Source organism: Leptonychotes weddellii, chromosome X, assembly GCF_054177405.1.
Source record: "Leptonychotes weddellii isolate Sample4059 chromosome X, ASM5417740v2, whole genome shotgun sequence".
Taxonomy (NCBI): Eukaryota; Metazoa; Chordata; class Mammalia; order Carnivora; family Phocidae; genus Leptonychotes; species Leptonychotes weddellii.
The window spans coordinates 26,824,449-26,843,530 of record NC_138385.1 but is presented as its reverse complement, the minus strand read 5'-3'; the positions used below and the strand labels follow the sequence as shown (position 1 = coordinate 26,843,530).

The window sequence follows — 19,082 nt, the reverse complement described above, 5'->3', positions numbered from 1 at the left end:
CAACATAAGAGCATTGAAATATGTAAAGCACATATTAACAGACATAAGAGGTGAAATTAACAGTAATACTATAATAGTAGGGGACTTAACACTCCACTTACATCAATGGATGATAATCCAGACAGAAAATCACTAAGGGAACAGTGGCAGTGAGTGACACATTAGACCAGATGGATTTAACAGATAAATACAGAACATTCCATCCAAAAATGGCAAAATACACAATCTTTCCAAATGGACATGGAACATTCTCCAAGATAGATGACATGTTAGCCAACAAAACAAGCCTTTATAAATTTTAAAAGATTAAAATCATATCCAGCATTTTTTCTGACAACAATGGTATGGAAGTAGATGTAAATTACAAGAAAAAAAACCTGGAAAAAAACACAAAGATGTGGAGGCTAAACAACATGCTACTCAAACAACCAATGGTCAACCAAAAAAATCAAAGAGGAAAACAGAAAATACCTGGAGACAAATGAAAATGGAAATACAATGGTTCAAACTCTTTGAGACACAGCAAAAAAATTTCTAAGAAGGAAGTTTATAATGATACAGGCCTATATCTCAAGAAACAAAAATCTCAGATAAACTATATAACCTTATACCTAAAGGAACGAGAAAATGGAGAAGAAACAAGGCCCAAAGTGAAGAGAAGTAAATAAAGATCAGAACAGAAATAAATGTAATACAGACTAAAAGCACAAGTGAAAAGCTCAGTAAAACTAAGAGCTTAGACCTTGAAAAGATAAGCAAAATTGATAAATCCATAGCCAGACTCATCAAGAAAGAAAAGGGGACTACTCAAAGTAAGTAAAATCAGAAATGAAAGTGGGGCACCTAGGTGGCTCAGTCAGTTAAGCATCTGCCTTCGGCTCAGTCATGATCCCAGGGTCCTGGGATCGAGACCCACATCGGGCGAGCAGGGAGCCTGCTTCTCCCTCTCCCTCTGCCACGCCCCCTGATTGTGCTCTCTCTTGCTCACTCTCTCTCTCTCAAATAAATAAATAAAATCTTTAAAAAAATCAGAAATGAAAGAGAAGTTACAACTGATACCACAGAAACACAAAGGATTATGAGACTACTACAAAAAATTATACACCAACAAACTGGAGAAACTAGAAGAAATGGATAAAGTCCTAGAAACATACATCCTCCAAGACTAAATCAGGAAAAAATAGAAAATCTGAATAGACCAATTAATAATAAACAAACTGAATCAGTAACAAAAAAAGAAAAAAAAAAAGCTCCCAACAAATAAAAATCCGGGACTAGATGGCTTCATAGGTGAATTCTACCAAACATTTAAAGACTAGTTAATAGCTATCCTTCTCAAACAATTCCAGAAAACAGAAGAGGAAGGAATGCTTCCAAATTTATTCTATGAGGCCAGCATTACCCTGATACCAAAACCAGACAAAGAAACTACAAAAAAAATAAAATTACAGACCAATGTTCCTGATGAACATAGATTTAAAAAACTTCAACAAATTTTAATCAACCAAATTAAACAATTCATTAAAAGCATCATTCACCACAAGTGGGATTTATTTCAGGGATGCAAGGATGGTTCAATATCTATAAATCAATGTGATATAGCACATTAACAAAATGAAATATACAAATCATATGATCATCTCAATAGATGCAGAAAAAGCATTTGAAAAATTCAATATTCATTCAAGATAAAAACGCAACAACATGCGTTTAGAGTGAACATATCTCAACTTAAAAAAGGCCATATATGACAAACCAGAAGATAAGATCATACTCAATGGTGAAAAGCTCAAAGCTTTTCCTCTGCGGTCAGGAAAAAACAGGGAATTCTACTCTTGCCACCTTTATTCAACATAGTACTGGAAGTCCTGGCTGCAGCAATCAGACAAGAAAAAAAAAAGTAACCAAAGTGGTAAGAAAGAAGGAAAATTGTCACTATTTGCAGATGACAGGATACTAGTTATAGAAAACCATAAAGACTCCACCAAAATCTATTAAACCTAATAAGTGAATTCAGTAAAGTTGCAGGATACAAAATTAATATACAGAAACCTGCTGCAGGAGTGCTTGGGGGAGCTCAGCTGGTTAAGCGTCTGCCTCCAGCTCAGGTCATGATTCCAGGGTCCTGGGATCGAGCCCCACATTGGGCTCCCTGCTCAGCGGGGAGCCTGCTTCTCCCTCTCTCCCCACCCCCGCTCGTGCTCTCTCTCCCTATCTCTCTCTCTCAAATAAAATCTTAAAAAAAAAAAAAGAAAGAAGTCCGCTGCATTTCTATACACTAATAATGAACTAGTAGATAGAGAAATTAAGAAAACCATCCCAGGACACCTGGGTAGCTCAGTTGGTTAAGAGTCTGCCTTCAGCTCAGGTCATGATCCCAGGGTTCTGGGATCGAGTCCCGCATCAGGCTCTCTAGGAGCCTGCTTCTCCCTCTGCCTCTGCCTCTCTCTCTCTGTCTCTCTGTCTCTCATGAATAAATACATAAAATCTTAAAAAAAAAAAAGAAAAGAAAACCATCCCATTTACAATTGCATCCAAAAAAATAATACCTAGGGATAAATTTAATCAAGGAGGTGACAGGAGTGTACTCTGAAAACTATAAGACACTGATGAAAGAAACTGAAGACTACACAAATAAATGGGAAGATACACCATGGTCATGGATTGGAAGAATACTGTTAAAATATCCATATTACCCAAAGCAATCTATAGATTCAATGCAATCCTTATCAAAATACCAATAGTAATTTTCACAGAACTCAAATAACCCTAAAATTTGAATGGAACCACAAAAGACCTTGAATAGCCAGGGAAATCTTAAGAAAAAGAACAAAGTTGGAGGTATCAAAATAAAAATCTTCTGCAAAGCAAACAATCAACAAAACTAAAAGGCAATGTACAGAATGGGAGAAGATATTTGCAAATGACATATTTGATAAAGGGTTAGTATCCAAAATATATAAAACCCAACACCCAAAAAATGAATAATCCAAGTAAAAATAGGCAGAAGACATGAATAGACATTTTTCCAAAGAAGATATACAGATGGTCAACAGACACATCAAAAGATGTTCAACATCACTGATCATCAGGGAAATGCAAACCAAAACTACAGTGAGATATCACCTCACACCAGTATGGAGGTTCCTCAGAAAATTAAAAATATATCTACCCTACAATGCAGTAATTGCACTACTATTTACCCAAAAAATATAAAAATACTAATTCAAAGGGATACATGGACCCCGATGTTTATAGCAGCATTATCTACAATAGCCAAATTATGGAAATAGCCCACTAAGTGTCCACTGACTGATGAATGGATAAAGAAGATATGGTGTATATATATATATATATATATATATATAATGGAATATTACTCAGCCGTAAAAAAGAATGAAATCTTTCCACTTGTAACATGGATAGAGCTAGAGTGTATTATGCTAAGCAAAATAAGTCATCCAGAGAAAGACAAATACCATATAATTTCACTCATATGTGGAATTTAGGAAATGAAACAGATGAGCTAAGGGAAAAAAGAGAGTGGCAAACCAAGAAACAGACTCTTAACTATAGAGAACAATGTAGAGGTTACCAGGGGGGAGGGGGCTGGGGGGCTGGGGGAAGTAGGTGATGGGGATTAAAGAGCGCACTTGTGATGAGCACCAGGTATTGTATGGAAGTGTTGAATAACTACATTTTACACTTGAAAGTAATACTACACTGCATGTTACCTAACTGAAATTTAAATAAAAACTTAAAAAAAAGAACAAATCTGGAGGTATCACAATCCCAGATTTCAAACAGTTATACAAAACTACAGTAATCAAAACAGAATGGTACTGACACAAAAAAAGGACATAGGACTGATATAAGAGAATAAAGAGCCCAGGAATAACCAACTCATGCTTATAAGGTCAATTAAGACAAAGGAGGCAAGCATATACAATCAAAGACAGTTGCTTCAATAAATGGTGTTGGGAAAACTGAACAGCTACATGCAAAAGAATGAAACTAGACCCTTCTTCTGCCATGTACAACAAATTCAAAATGGACTAAAGACCTAAATGTAAGACCTGAAACCATGAATCTCCTAAACAAAAACATAGGTAGCAAACTCTTTTTTTTTTTTTAAGATTTTACTTATTTATTTGAGAGAGAGAGGGAGAGAGCATGAGTAGGGGGAGGGACAGAGGGAGAGAGACAAAGACTCCCCACTGAGCACAGAGCTGACACGGGGCAATCCCAGGACCCTGAGATCACGACCTGAGCCGAAGTCAGATGCTTAACTGACTGAGCCACCCCAGCACCCTGGTAGCAAATTCTTGGACATTAGTTTTAGCACTGTTTTTCTGGATCAGTCTCTTCAGGCAAAGAAAACAAAAGAAAAATAAACTACTAGAACTACATCAAACTAAAAAACTTTTGAACAATGAAGGAAACCATCAACGAAACGAAAAGGCAATGTACTGAATGGGTAAAGATATTTGCAAGTGGTACATCCAATAAGGGGTTAATATCCAAAATACATAAAGAACTCCTACAACCCACACCAAAAAGAGATATAATCTGACTAAAAACAGAGGACCTGAATCGACTTCTTTCCAAAGACATACAGATGATCAATAGACACATGAAAAGATGCTCAACATCAGTATCACCAGGGAAATGCAAATCAAAACTACAATGAGATATCACCTCACACCAGTCAGAATGACTGGTATCAAAAAGACAAGAAACAATAGGTGTTAGTGAGGATGTGGAAAAAAGGGAACCCTGGTGCACTGTTGTACAAATGCAAACTGGTGCAGCCAGTGTGGAAAACAGTATGGAGCTTCCTCAAAAAATTAAAAATAGAAGTACCATACAATCCAGTAATTCTACCTCAGGGTATTGACCCAAAAAAACCAATACACTAATTCAAAAAGATATAGGCACCTCTATGTTTACTGCAGTATTGTTTACAATAGCCAAGATATGGAAGCAACCTAAATATCCACTGATAGATGAATGCATAAGGATGATGTGGAGTGAGTGTGTGTGTGTGTGTGTGTGTGTTGGAATATTACTCAGCCATAAAGTGAATGAAATCTTGCCATTTGTGACAACATGGATGGACCTAGAAAGTGTTAAGTGAAGTAAGTCAGAGAAAGACCAATACCATATAATTTCACTTATATGTGGAATCTAAAAAACCAAAGCAAACAAACAAAAACGGAAACAGACTCACAAATACAGAGAACAATCTGGTGGTTGCCAAAGGACAGGGGTTTGGGGGGATGGGCAAAATAGGTGAAGACAATTAAAAGGTACAAACTTCCATTTATCAATAAGCCACAGGGAGGAAAAGTACAGCATAGGGGATATAATCAATGGTAGTGTAATAACTCTGTATGGTGACAGATGGTAACTACACTTATCTTGGTGAGCATTTCTTAATGTATATAATTGTTAAATCACTATGTTGTACACCTGAAACTAATATTATATTGTATGTCAACTATAGTTCAGTTTAAACATATAAAAATATAAATTATATATATATATATATATTCATTCACACACACACACACACACACACACACACACTTAACATTTACAGCAAATCATTTTGAGTGAATCAAGCCGCTTTAACTTCAAATGAAACTACTTTGGCCCCTGAAAAGAAACTCAATTCAAGAATATAATAAGCATAAAAAAAACTACTGAGGAAGCATAAAATAACATTACAAAATCATTCTGAAAGAAAAAGGAGGTGAAATTAGAAGTAGGAAGAGACCAATCCAAGATGAACTCATTTAAAAAGATAGCTACAGTCTTCAAGACATCTAATTTTGTCCAAAGATTAGTTTTATTTTTATTTTTTAAAGGCTTATTTGAGAGACAGAAAGAAGAGAGAGAGAGCACGAGCGGGAGGTGAAAGAGGGAGAGGGAGAGAGAATCCCAAGCAGATTCTGCGCTCAGTGCACAGCCCGGCACGGGGCTCGATCTCATGACCCTGACATCATGACCTGAGCCGAAACCAAGAGTCAGACGCTTAACCGACTGCACCCAGGTGGCCCCCCCCAAGATTATTTTTAATAATAAAAAGTAAATAGCCACTCTTTAGCTGGAAAGTTAACATTGACTGTAACTTATCACTCTAATGGATAACTGGGAATAGCCTGCCTTCCCTGCACCACACACAGATACCTGGTTTGGTAATTCCCACTAGACAGATACGTTCTTGACTGTAACAACAGACTATATCTTAGTGAAGTGTGAGTAGCTGAAAAATCTTCAGTTTTCTTTTTTAAGTTCCAGTTATTTCACAATACCTGTACACAATATCACGGAATATATTTTATGGGACATTTTCCAAAACACACCATCCCAATACTATATCCTGGCCAAAAACAAGTGTAACTTTTATCTCCACCATCTATCCATTACTAACCTATGTCAGGCATCATCTTTAGAAATACTTAAAAATGCCAGTATGTACGCATAAAATTTCTCAGGTGTCTCTGGCTCTGGCACACTACTATAGAAGCAGGTCTAGACAAGGAGCGAGCCATTCACCGTAGGGAGTTTAGCAGTTTTGTTTTTATTTTTTATTATTTTTTTTAGCAGTTTGGTTTTTAAATAGAGCCTGGCTTAGTTATGTAGTACGAATATCCATATGCTTGTGATAAGTACACAATGAGCAAATCTATACCATCAATATGGATACAGAATTCAAAATCAGATAAATATATAATCCTTTCAAAGACTAGCCAATGATTGAAATGAAATTAAAAGAAGGTGCTCTGCAGCAAGTTAGAGCTACACTGCAAAGAATGGTGCGGGATCTCTGAACATTTTGCTAGAAAAACAGTAGGACCAACAGACACATTACTTCCATTCCCTCGTGGTTACATTTGTTTCAAAACACCTATTTCTCTTTTTGGGGTGATGAGAGTGTTCTAAAATTGATTGTGGTAATGGTTACCCAACTCTGTGAAGATACTAAAAACCACTGAATTGTACACTTTAAATGGGTCAATTGTAGGGTAGCTGAATTAGAGTTCTATAAAGTTGCTACATATTTTTAAAAACATATTTGTGGAGCCATACAGTATACACAAAAACAGAGCTATGATTGGCTGTCAATATAAAGGATTCTCAATTTGATTTACCCTTGCAATTTTTTTTCCAGTTCAAAATGAACACACACACACACACACACGACCCTGTGCATACACATGCAACATACATGCACACAGCTTTGGGCACTAAAATATTCAGAATACATTCCTTGCTTTTCAAAAGTACCTTATTCAAAATAGCTTGCCAACTTTAATACCCTACTCTGATCCTTTCTTTTTATCCAGAACACTTTCTAGCATGCCTTGTTTAGCTATCATGCTCTTATATAACGTCCCCTGTCAGAGACAGAACAAAAAGGAAGCATTGTGGTTAAAAAACACAGACTCTAAAACCAGGTTGCATAGATTTTAATGCTAGCTCTTCTCATTAGGTGTGCAACCTTGGGAAGTTATCTAACTTCTCTGTGCCTCAGTTTTCTCATCTGTAAAATGGGGATAATAAAGTCACTACCTCATAGCATTGTTATAGGGTTTAAATGTGTTCATGCATATAAAGGATTTTACAATGGTGCCATACTCATGGTGGGTGCTATGATAACTTAGTAATTACTGACTGGTTATTAATATTACTATTGGCTGGGACGCCTGGGTGGCTCAGTCGGTTAAGCATCTGCTTTCGGCTCATGTCATGATCCCAGGTCCTGGGATCGAGTCCCGCTTCAGGCTCCTAGCTCAGCAGTGAGTCTGCTTCTCCTTCTGCCTCTCCCCCTGCTTGTGCTCTCTCTCTTTCTCTCTCTCTCTCTGATAAATAAATGAAATCTTTCAAAAAAAAAATATTAGTATTGACTGATACCAGGTTGCTTCATGTTCTTTCTTGCCCCTGCTAGACTGCAGGATATTTCAGGGCAGTGGATATATTTTCTTCCTCCAAGTAGAATGCTTTACATATAATTATTAACAAATGCTTGATCATGAATGTTTAAATAAAACACCTCTATGATGCCAAAAGTGCTTAGAAAATTTTCTAATAAACCCAAAATTCACTTTCCTAAATGCCAAATTGCGCATTGTCCACTGCTGAAACTCTGGTTTCACCCTGTCAACTGAAAGACAAGATACATGAAAAATCTGGGGTGCCTAGGTGGCGCAGTCAGTTGGGCCTCTGACTCTTGGCTTCAGCTCAGGTTGTGATTTCAGGGTCCTGAGATCAAGCCCCATGTCAGGCTTCCCACTCAGCGCAGAGTCTTCTTGGGACTCTCTCTGCCTCTGCCCCTCCCTGCCTGCGCTCTCTCTTTCTCTCTCTCTCTCTCTCTCAAAATAAATAAGTAAATCTTTAAGGAAAAGAAAAAGAAAGAAACATGAAAGAATCCTTTGGGTAACAAGTCTTTTACATTATTATTGAAAAAGCACTTCGTTAAAAACCAAGGGCCCTACATTCTGCTCCTAGGTCCATCTCGGGCAATGTGACCTTCTGCAAGTCATTCAACCTCATTGTGCATACTCCACTGAAGTAAAGAAAATAAGAATAATTAACCATGCTTCAAAAGAAAGTTGCTCTGTAAGTAAATGGCATTATCCTTAACATTTGAGCTTATTACCTAAGGACAGAATAAGTCTAATTTTTCTAAAGATACTTAAATGTTGTCTTTCCATGTTCAAATATGAAGCTGATCATGATGACTATCAATGCAGGTAACACTGCTAATACATAATATATCTCATTAGTATGGTGAGCTAGGCTTTTCAAGTACTTGAGTGTACATTATCCTAATAACCATCACAAAATATGCAGTGAATATACAGTTACTTGAGCAATGTGTCTCCTGGTTCGTTCCCTTCTGTATACCAATGGCATTCCATAACCAAGTCAGCTACCCAAGGATCAACTGTCTCATCATCTGTCTGACACTGGAACCGAAGAACACTGGAACAGGGGAATGCAGGAACACTACCTTCATGCACTTCCAACCCAAAAGGTTACACCAGCCCTAAACCACCGGAAGCTACTCTCAATAATCTATTTAGACTTATCCGTTCATTTACCAAAACTGCTACTGAACTTTTATTATCTCTAAGGTTTTATTTGATTTGTTGCCAGAGTAACTATAACAAAAGCTTAAGATAACCATCACAACTCAAAATCTATAGAAGACATTATTCACACAGAATTACTCCTCCTCCCAGCGGATTAACGGTTATAAATATTTCAATATTTTCTTCTGTGAGGACCTCAAATCTGGAATAGAGATAAATCAAGAAAATATATGACCTCTTTGAGCATCAGAACAACAAAAAATTTTCATTTCAAAGTCAACATTGTTTATTGTATACATTTTCCTGCGTCTCCCTTTCCCTTCGAAATGAAGATTAAACTTTTAAATCCTATTAAGCTAAACGCTATCATATTTAAATATATATTGGGTCAATCATATTAAAAAATTGACAGTTTCCTTGCATTCAATGTGACACCATCTTTGAATAAGTAATAAACCAAGCACTTATCATAAACTTTCTTGTCTGCCAGAAAACTACTGTTACTTCTAAGCAGTCAGTTCACTATTTAAGAGATAATATGTTCAAAAAAATATCATTCCCACTGGGAGTAAGGCAATATAAAGGAAAGACACAATTTTCCCTTACATTTCTGGTTCATATATAAGTGGCAAAGCTCCTATAGTATGCCACAAGTTTTAGCTAGTTAAGCCATTAAATCTATTAAGAGTCAATAATACGAATATCTACCATGTAGCTCGAATTATGCTTAGGACTTTATATGCATTAGTTCATATAATCCTTAAAACCACCAGATGAGACTGTTTTCAGAGGAGGCAAACAAGGCTCAGAGAGGTGAAGGGAATTGCCCAAAACCACACTGGCAACAAGAGGCAGAGTTGGAATTTGAACCCAAGCCTGTGAGTCCAGGGCCCAAGATCTTTTTTTTTTTTTTTTTTTCACAGAGAAAGACAGCAAGAGAAGGAACACAAGCAGGGGGAGTGGGAAAGGGAGAAGCAGGCTTCCCGAGGAGCAGGGAGCCCGATGCGGGGCTCGATCCCAGGACCCTGGGATCATGACCTGAGCCCAAGGCAGACGGTTAACCGACTGAGCCACCCAGGCGCCCCTCCAGGGCCCAAGATCTTAGCCACTGATTTCTACTGCCTTCCCACTGAGAAATATTCAACAGTAGAACAGAAAACAGTGCTGACATGAAGTTCTTTAGAAAAGTCTGGCCATTTTCATAAAATGGAACCAAGAAGCAAAACTCTACAACTCTATTATCCCCTTTTACTGAAAAGACTGTAAAATATAAAAGCACTTGACACACAGAATATAATGACCATCCCTTAATCGCCCCTCTATACCCATGTCCTGATGAGCCCTGGGCAGTAACACAACAATACAACAATGGCAGGCCCTGTGAACTGTGTCTGGAGTGGGGCGACAACAATGAAAGTGGGACAGCAATAATCAGAATCAGTTGAGAGATTTAGCGTTTGACTTAACTCCTTTTCTTCACTTGCCTTTCTCTTCTTCATCTTCCTCATTCAGAGCAAATCAAATCATTGGCTTGGTAACAGGCATTCTTCCAATGCACTGCTCACCCCTTTTCAAAACCGTCTAAAACTCTAGAAAGCTTTTGTTACCCTCAAAGCGCACGAACCTTGACAACTTTCCTCTACTATTACACATTTTGGTAGCCAGCAATTAACAAAGCAATCTGTAGCCTGTATGTGTTAGAAATGAAAGCAGCTTTAAAGTTAGCAGGAGTTAACTTCAATCGGTGACAGAGGCAAGTGCTCATGGGATGGGACAATGCTGTGACCCCATCAATTGTGTTGCTTTAAGTTCATGGTCATTGTGTTCTAACAGCCTGTCTTCTGAAGACCAGTCCCTTGGCAGGCCCTTCACTATCAATCTTAGCTATTTCCCACCAATATTAAGAACTCTGTTAGGACTCAACACATTTTAAGATTTAGACCGTTATCAAACAACCAGAGTGTTCTCTTGAACTAAAAGAAATTAGGCAACATGGTGGAAAAATTTAATGTCTGTTACCGCTCTTGAAGGTCACCATGAAAATTTAGGGCTATGAAAATGTCCAGGCATTTGACTAAAGGAACAGACTCGGCATATTGTGGCCTCAGTACTTTTCAAAGGGTCACCCCAGGGTTACCACAGCTGACCTCGCACAAGCAGAGACTTTCTTTGAAGTACTGGGTTTTACCTCAAATTTTCATGTGAATGTTGCACTCTAAAGCACAAGGTATAAGAATCTGTTTAAATATTATTAGTTTTAATTAGCTACCAGTGAATGTTCTCCTAAATCTTTGTGGAAAACAGATTCCTCAAGAATACACAAGCTAGGGGCGCCTGGGTGGCTCAGTTGGTTAAGCGACTGCCTTTGGCTCAGGTCATGATCCTGGAGCCCCAGGATCGAGTCCCGCATCGGGCTCCCTGCTCAGTAGGGAGTCTGCTTCTCCCTCTGACCCTCCTCCCTCTCATGCTCTCTGTCTCAAATAAATAAAAAAATGTTTGAAAAAAAAAAAAAGAATACACAAGCTAGGGGCACCTGGGTGCCTCAGTCGTTAAGCGTCTGCCTTTGGCTCAGGTCATGGTCCCAGGGTCCTGGGATCGAGCCCCACATAGGGCTCCCCGCTCTGTAGGAAGTCTGCTTCTCCCTCTCCCACTCCCCCCGCCTGTGTTCCCTCTCTCGCTGTGTCTCTCTCTGTCAAATAAATAAATAAAATCTTTAAAAAAAAAAAAAAGAATACACAAGCTAGTTTCCTCTGTAGCTCCCAGAGCACACTATCACATCCCCCCCCTCACTCACCCAGTATACCCAGTGTACTCCAGTTTGAGGAATAGAACACTGAGCAGAGATTCTATTTGCTTAAACTAGTGCAATGCCTAGACTATAATAGGTACTTAATACATATCTGTTGAATGAACTGGCAGAATGATTTCAAGAACTAATTTTCCACTGCAAGAAAACATTCCCGAAAAATCTTTTGAGACATATAATTACTCCCAAACCCACAAAGGCAAAAGGACAAAGAAAATTATCAGTTATGACTTACAAATATTGATAAGGAAGAACAATAAAAATCATACTGTACTTAATTTAGTTAGAAAGGAAAGGTTGCCAGGATGTCATATAGGGATGATATTTCAGGGGGTGGGGAGCAGTTAAGGTATTAAAAACCAATTCCATATATTGGACACTAAGATGAGTTTTCAACTGCCTATTGTGTTTTCATTTGTACATTTTTAATATTAATGATCTCAAACTTACAAAGTAAAAGAAAGAACTGTAATGGACAACCATGTTCGCATGTAACCGTGCATGGTACTGGACCACTAAAAGCCAGGAACTATGCCTCATTTGTTTTGTACCTTTCTCCTGTTTTTAATACTGATTTCCATATACATGAGGAGTTCAATAAATATTTAGCAACTGCAAAGTATAAGTGTCTAATCATATTAAATGAATTCTTCTTAACTCAATCCTCCCCTCTCCCCCGATGCAAAGACTCACCCTAAAGAAGCATGCTTTGGTTTAAATAACAAAAGCAAAACAAAAAATAAATATTCCTAATGGCATTCGATGAGAGAGTATTGAGAGACCTAGTTCTTGGCTCATTTCAATCACATGACCCATATCTGTTTTCCTATGATAAAATGAGGCTCATACAGCCAGCCCTCTATTCAGAGTTGTTACATGAATAAATCAGCATGTATTTACATGGTAACCAGTATGAGAAAGGTACTGGGAAGAAGACAGTTGTATATTTACCTCTCTAATCTCCACCACCAAGAGCAACAGCTTCTTATGGGCAAGGCGCTGATTTAAGCACTTTACTGTGAGGTATACAATCCCTTATCTGAAAACCTTGGTGCCAGATGTGTTTCCAAATTCAGATATGTCCGGGTTTTTGGAGAGGCAATAACCTACATATACGATATATTATGTAATACCCCAATAGGGTCTGAGGCATTACCCCCATAAACATACTACTAATTCTACAGCAAAACCAAATAAAGATTAACATGAAATAGAATAAAGACTATAAATACCCTCATATCAGTTCAAGTCAGATTTTGCCACCACCTGAGTATGGCACTTACCAAATAAAATTTCTTTCGGTTGTCAGAGTTTCTGAATTTTAACAATTGCAAACAACAACTTGTAGACTTAGGTGACTCATTTAATCCTTACAAGTACCCTAAGAGGGAAGTTCTATTATCCTTACCTTACAGATGAGAACTATGAGGTACAGAGAGGTTAACCAACTTGCCCAGTGTCCCCCAGCTAGTAAGTCTCCTAGCCAACACTGGAACACAAACAGCCTAACCCCAGAGCTTGTGCTCCTAACAACTGTACTCCAGGTCCTCTCAGAAACTGCTTGAGAACACTTGACAAATATGTGAAAAGTAAAACAGCATGAAGCGATTTAAGTATCCAAAACAATAACAGGAGAAACATCACAAGGCAGTGTCTATTCATTATTCAACAACTATTTATAGAGGGCATAGCAAAGGCCAGGTGCTCAGGATACAATGGATGAGTGAACCAGACCAATCCAGGTCGCCTTCATGAAGTCCGAGACCCGTGGGGAGGTAGCCAGGCATCAAATCAACATAATGATGTGACATGTGGCAAGTGTGTGATTACCGCTCACCTCCAGAGGAAGAGATTGGGTCGGGGGTGTGGTGTAAAATAGGACAAGGGATCTGAACTGTTCCATGACAAGCGTTGGGATTTGCAATGACAGAAAAGAAAGGAGATGGCTTTTCAAAGAGATGGCATGGCATCCATTCAATGAGCAGTTACCATGTACCTACTCTAGGCCAAGAATGAAGCTAAGCAGAAAAGTTCCAAACTGGAGAAAATCAGTTTAAACCAATGGAGGATTCATGTAAGAGAATAATAAAGACATGGAGGACAGTAGGCTTGGCTCGAACCATGAAGAATCCTTGAGTGCTAAGTTAAGGAGTAGGAAGTAGACTCTGTGGGAGTTGCTGAAGATTTTTTCGCAGGTTATTGCCCCATAACATTAAGATTTACCCCTATGGGGGTGCCTGGGTGGCTCAGATGGTTAAGCATATGCCTTCGGCTCAAGTCATGATCCCAGGGTCCTGGAACCGAGCCCCGCCTCGGGCTCCCTGCTCTGCAGGAAGCCTGCTTCTCCCTCTCCCACTCCTCCTGCTTGCGTTCTCTCTCTGGCTGTCTCTCTCTCTGTCAAATAAATAAAATCTTAAAAAAAAAAAAAAAAAACTTTCTTAAAAAAAAAAAAGATTTACCCCTATGGAATGTCGACGACCATCTGAATTCCTATTTGGGGCCAACCAGACCTCAAAGCTGGATTGCTTTTGAGCAAGAGCTCAGGGCACAAAATAAATACCAAATCTAAATTCATGTAAGCCTCAAGGAATAGAGTAACCCTAATCTCTCAAAAAATGGCAATTGGAAAACTCTGGAGAGGGGCGCCTGGCTGGCTTAGTCGGAAAAGCACGCGACTCTTGATCTTGGGGTCATGAGTTCAAGCCCCACATTGGGTGTAAGGACTACTTAAATAAAAACTTTTTTTAAATCTTAAAAAAAAAAAAAAACTCTGGAGAAGGCAACAGGTAAAGGAAAACAGGAAACTCCCCTGAAAAATCTCACATGCCATTTCTAAAACCGAAATATTCTTTCATATTCAAATGAAACGTCCAACCTTCCAAAGGAAACATATTTCTATGAGAAAATAAAACATCATTCTTTGAAAAACAAATTCTTAGGCTGAACAATGGTCCGATTTTTAATAAAGCTGGTGACAACTTACCTCAGGGCACAGGTGACATAACTCTGGAAAGTAAACTGCTTTTCTTTTTTTTTTTTTTTAAAGATTTTATTTTATTTATTTGAGAGAGAGAGACTGAGAGAGAGAGCACATGAGAGGGGGGAGGGTTGGGAGGGTCAGAGGGAGAAGCAGACTCCCTGCCGAGCAGGGAGCCCGATGCGGGACTCGATCCAGGGACTCCAGGATCATGACCTGAGCCGAAGGCAGTCGCTTAACCAACTGAGCCACCCAGTTGCCCAGTAAACTGCTTTTCAACACATTCACCTCAGAGTTCCCAGTCCCCTATCCCCTTATCTACACAGAGTGGAAGAACTGAATTACTTATTTATTTAGCATACATATCAAACAAAGCTTTTCATCCTCGGGTCTTAATGTAAACAACTGAGGAGCTAGAGAACCTCTGCAAAACACATTTTTATTTATTTCCACTGAGTAATTTTTTTTCCAGCCAGTGACCTTCCACAGAAAAGTAGTTCATAAAGATTCTGCCCTGGCTTCCCCTTGTTCTGAGAATCAAACCCAAATTCTTCTTCAGAATTTCCAGGCCCTATATTATTATCCGACTCCCTTTAGGCTCTGGAACACCTTTAACAACTCCCCCCACCCATGTCATTGGGGCTGGCCATCCTGGCTTGCTTTCTGTTCCTCAAACACCCTGCTGTCTGTTTGCCTGCCTCAAGGCCTTGGCTCTTACTCGTCTCTCTGCCCTTCACAAGGTAGGTTTATTCTCTCTTCTCTTTCAGGTCTCCATTCAAAGGTCACCTTCACTGCTAAGAGGCCTTTCCTGACCATCCTTGCCAAATAAGCCCTTCTCAGGTCTCCATATCACATTTCGTTACTTATTTCCTTCATTGTTCTTCCTACAACCTGTGAGGATCTTCTTCATTTGTTTACTGGTTTGTTGTCTCTATCCTTTGGTGGACTATAGCCTCTGGGAGACTCCACAGGGCAAGGATCATGCCTCATAATAATACAGGGCCTCGTGCCTAATAGAGGGCTTTGGCAAATGGAAGGTGCTCAACAGATTTTGTCAAATAAATTACTAAATGAATGAACAATATATTTAAAAGGTGATTGATATGAATGTCAGCAACTTGAAAAAAGCCTTTTTTCCCTCTAATTTTGAGATGCTTTCTCTAGGGCTGTTCATTTTTCCATAATCTTTCTACATTTTCTGAAATCTGATGATGCCTGGCAAATTGTTGAGTTATTTCACAGCAGTAAAAATAGATCCGTTTCAAGCACTGGATTTAAAAAAAAATACTTTGAGGAGGTTGTAGTAGTTTATTAAACATCCAAATCAATTTGAAAACTGCTCAGTCTCATTTCACTACTGCAAGTCAAATTACATGAAGAAAAGTAATGTAAAATGTAAAGAAAATGAGAAAGACAATTCATTAGCAAACTGCAGTTATGTTTAGTGACATCTGAAACACCCGGTCTGATAACCTCTAGGTCTACCAAGTGGGTTTATCAAATACATATTGAGACATGTTGAAAAGATTCAGAGCAAAATGCTCAGGATGAACTCATAACCAACTTTATTTTTTTTCTGGCAAACAAATAGTTCATATTGGTGGCAATCTTAACTTAGACTTAGTATCAATAACAATCACAATTGGAAAAAAAATAACAGAATGATACAAACTGTTTTCCTTGAAACAGTTTGCAAGTTAGTATGTCCTTCCAGAAGGGGTTGCCAAGAAAATTACAGATTTAGGTTGGCCCTATTACTATTAATCCTCTTTCCCTACTCTATTCCATTTTTTTTTTAAATAAAACTAAAGTGAAGTCAGGAATTTACCAAACAAATGAGGGAAACTACAGATCATCTGCAATCCATCTAACTAAACTGATAATCAATAGCCATTACTGTTCTCCTAAAAACTGCTTTCCTCAGAACCTCAACTTCAAACTCCATAGAGTCACACCACACTTTTCAGAGTGTGCTTATGAAAGTGCAGATTTTAAAACCAGGGGAAATTGAGGCTCTTATTCATCTATTTTCTAAATACATCACCGGATGCTGCAGCAGAAACTTAACATTCCTTGTCTCACTGCCAACACAATTGCTACCAGGACAGTGAAATTTAGCCCTTACCTTCATTCCCAACTCAGTTTCTTCTGAGATTACTGCCCGTTAATGCACATCATGTCAATGGCAACACCTGATCACATACCCAGCAGACAATGCTATCATTCTTTTTTTTTTTTTTAAAGATTTTATTTATTTATTTGACAGAGAGAGAGGGAACACAAGCAGGGGGAACAGCAGAGGGAGAGGGAGAAGCAGGTCCCGCAGAGCAAGGAGCCCGATGCGGGGCCCGATCCCAGGACCCCGGGATCATGACCTGAGCCGAAGGCAGACGCTTAACCGACTGAGCCACCCAGGTGCCCCCAATGCTATCATTCTAAGTATAAGGATAGTAATAAAAACTTGCAATTCAAGGAGCTACTATTTTTAAGTGTAAAATGATGTCATAACTGCTTGGTTGATCATTTCACTTTTCTCCCTTTTCAAATCTGAGCACTAGATACAGCCCATTTCCAAAAAAACACAGCCACGAACGTCAGCATGTGCTAATTCACTGTATCTGCCTCCACTTTCAGCCTTTCCATTCAATTTTCTTCACACACTAATTTCAGCATGGAAGTGAGTAAATGAGCCTCAGAATGGGAGCGACTGGACATCGCTGAGAAAGTAAGCGGTACTGTGTGAAATTGACTTAAGCAAACTAATCTCCAGTCCACAGCAAAGTAGTCTCTTTTCTAACTACGTGCTTTGTAAATGCTGTTTCTTGAGGGTTTATACAAATAGGAGATGTAAACTAAGAAACTCCGGCTTCTTTAAAAAAAAAAAAATTTAAGGCAGGTGCCCTCCCAACAAACGCAGTTTGAAACCCCGAATTTTCTCAGTTCCCATGCAGTGTGCTTAGTAAACAGCCTACACTAACTTGAGTGACTATCCCAAACCCCTAGAATTCTTTCTGAGTACAATAAAAGATGAACATTCCAGTTTGCAGATGGAGAAATGGAAGCAGGCATCCAAAGTCTCTCTCTCTCTCTCTTTCTCTCTCTCTCTCTCAGGCCTGCTCAGCAGTGGAGGAAGAATCAGATTTAGGGCCATGTGCTACGATTGCGTACAAACACACAAACATACATAACATACATTTCAAGTGGCTGTGGTTCTTGGACTAAGTTATTGAAACCTAGAAAGAAACTTTTGAGTTCCTCAGCTAATATATGCTAGAAGATCATTCCCATCAATTTCAGTAAGCCGTCGGCTAGACAGCAAGCTTCCAAGAAAATCATTAGTCAACTGTGATTAAACCAAAGAAGCCAAGACATTCAGAGATGAAGACGTCCAGAGAGGAGTTAAAAGCTTCGAAGAAGAGGAGTGTGCTCCTGACTCGAGCCAGCAGCGAAGCCTCGCAAGTTAGAAGATTCCGAGGGAGGGATGGGCTGGGAGGCACAAAGCCGAAACTGTTAGAGGGCAAGAGACAGTGGGGCTGAGGCGAGCAGAGGGACCCCAGACCATCAGGGCAGCGACAGCGAAGCCCGGACGAGAAGATCTTGGAAGGATAACAAAGAAGCAAAGGAAAACTGGGGTCGGGAGGGTGCTGAAAGAACCCAGGCGTCTGGCGGAGCCTCCGAGTCCGGGAGGTCAGGATGAGAAGGTGCAGGGATGAGCGCGCACCCGCACGCGAGAGAAAAAAGAAGGGGGGGCGTGCAAAGAGCCCAGCTGGTTCCCTGTCCCTCTGCCCCCGGTGCAGATCGCAACTCCTTACCGCGCACCGCCTGCCGCGCCGGGTCCCGGAGGCGGGGAGGTGGCTGATGGAGCCCCTGCGACTTCAGGACCCTGCCTCACCTTGTTTGCCGCGTCCCCGCGTCCCGCCGCCCGTCAGCCCGCCGCTGCGCTCCGAGGGCCAAAGAGCGAGTCGCGCGGCGCAGCCGGGGCTCCCTCCGGCTTGCGAGACACCGGCCCCGCACCTCCGCAGCCCCTTGCTCGCCCTGGTCGCTTCGCCCTCGCGCAGGCGGAGAGCACGGACCCTAACCCGAACGCCGCTCCACTTATTTTCGAAAGTGCCCGTTCCAGGCTTCCCCGGAATGCCAGCTGAGCTGCGGCGGCCGCAGCGGCAGAGCCTCCGCCTGACCTCACCGGGGGGGGGGGGGG

General features: G+C 39.9%; 1 protein-coding gene across 6 annotated transcripts in view; it reads right to left on the bottom strand.

Moving 5' to 3' along the window:
- KLHL13 (kelch like family member 13) overlaps positions 1 to 19,048 on the bottom strand; it is a 199,358-nt gene extending 180,310 nt beyond the window's left edge. For 3 of the 6 annotated variants that reach the window (XM_031030912.2, XM_081808357.1, XM_031030915.2), the window contains exon 1: positions 18,697 to 19,048. The gene's annotated coding sequence lies outside the window, so the exon portion shown is untranslated. The remainder of the gene's footprint in view (positions 1 to 18,696) is intronic. The other 3 variants (XM_081808358.1, XM_081808361.1, XM_081808362.1) reach the window with 2 other exon arrangements.
- Positions 19,049 to 19,082: the final 34 nt, after the last annotated feature.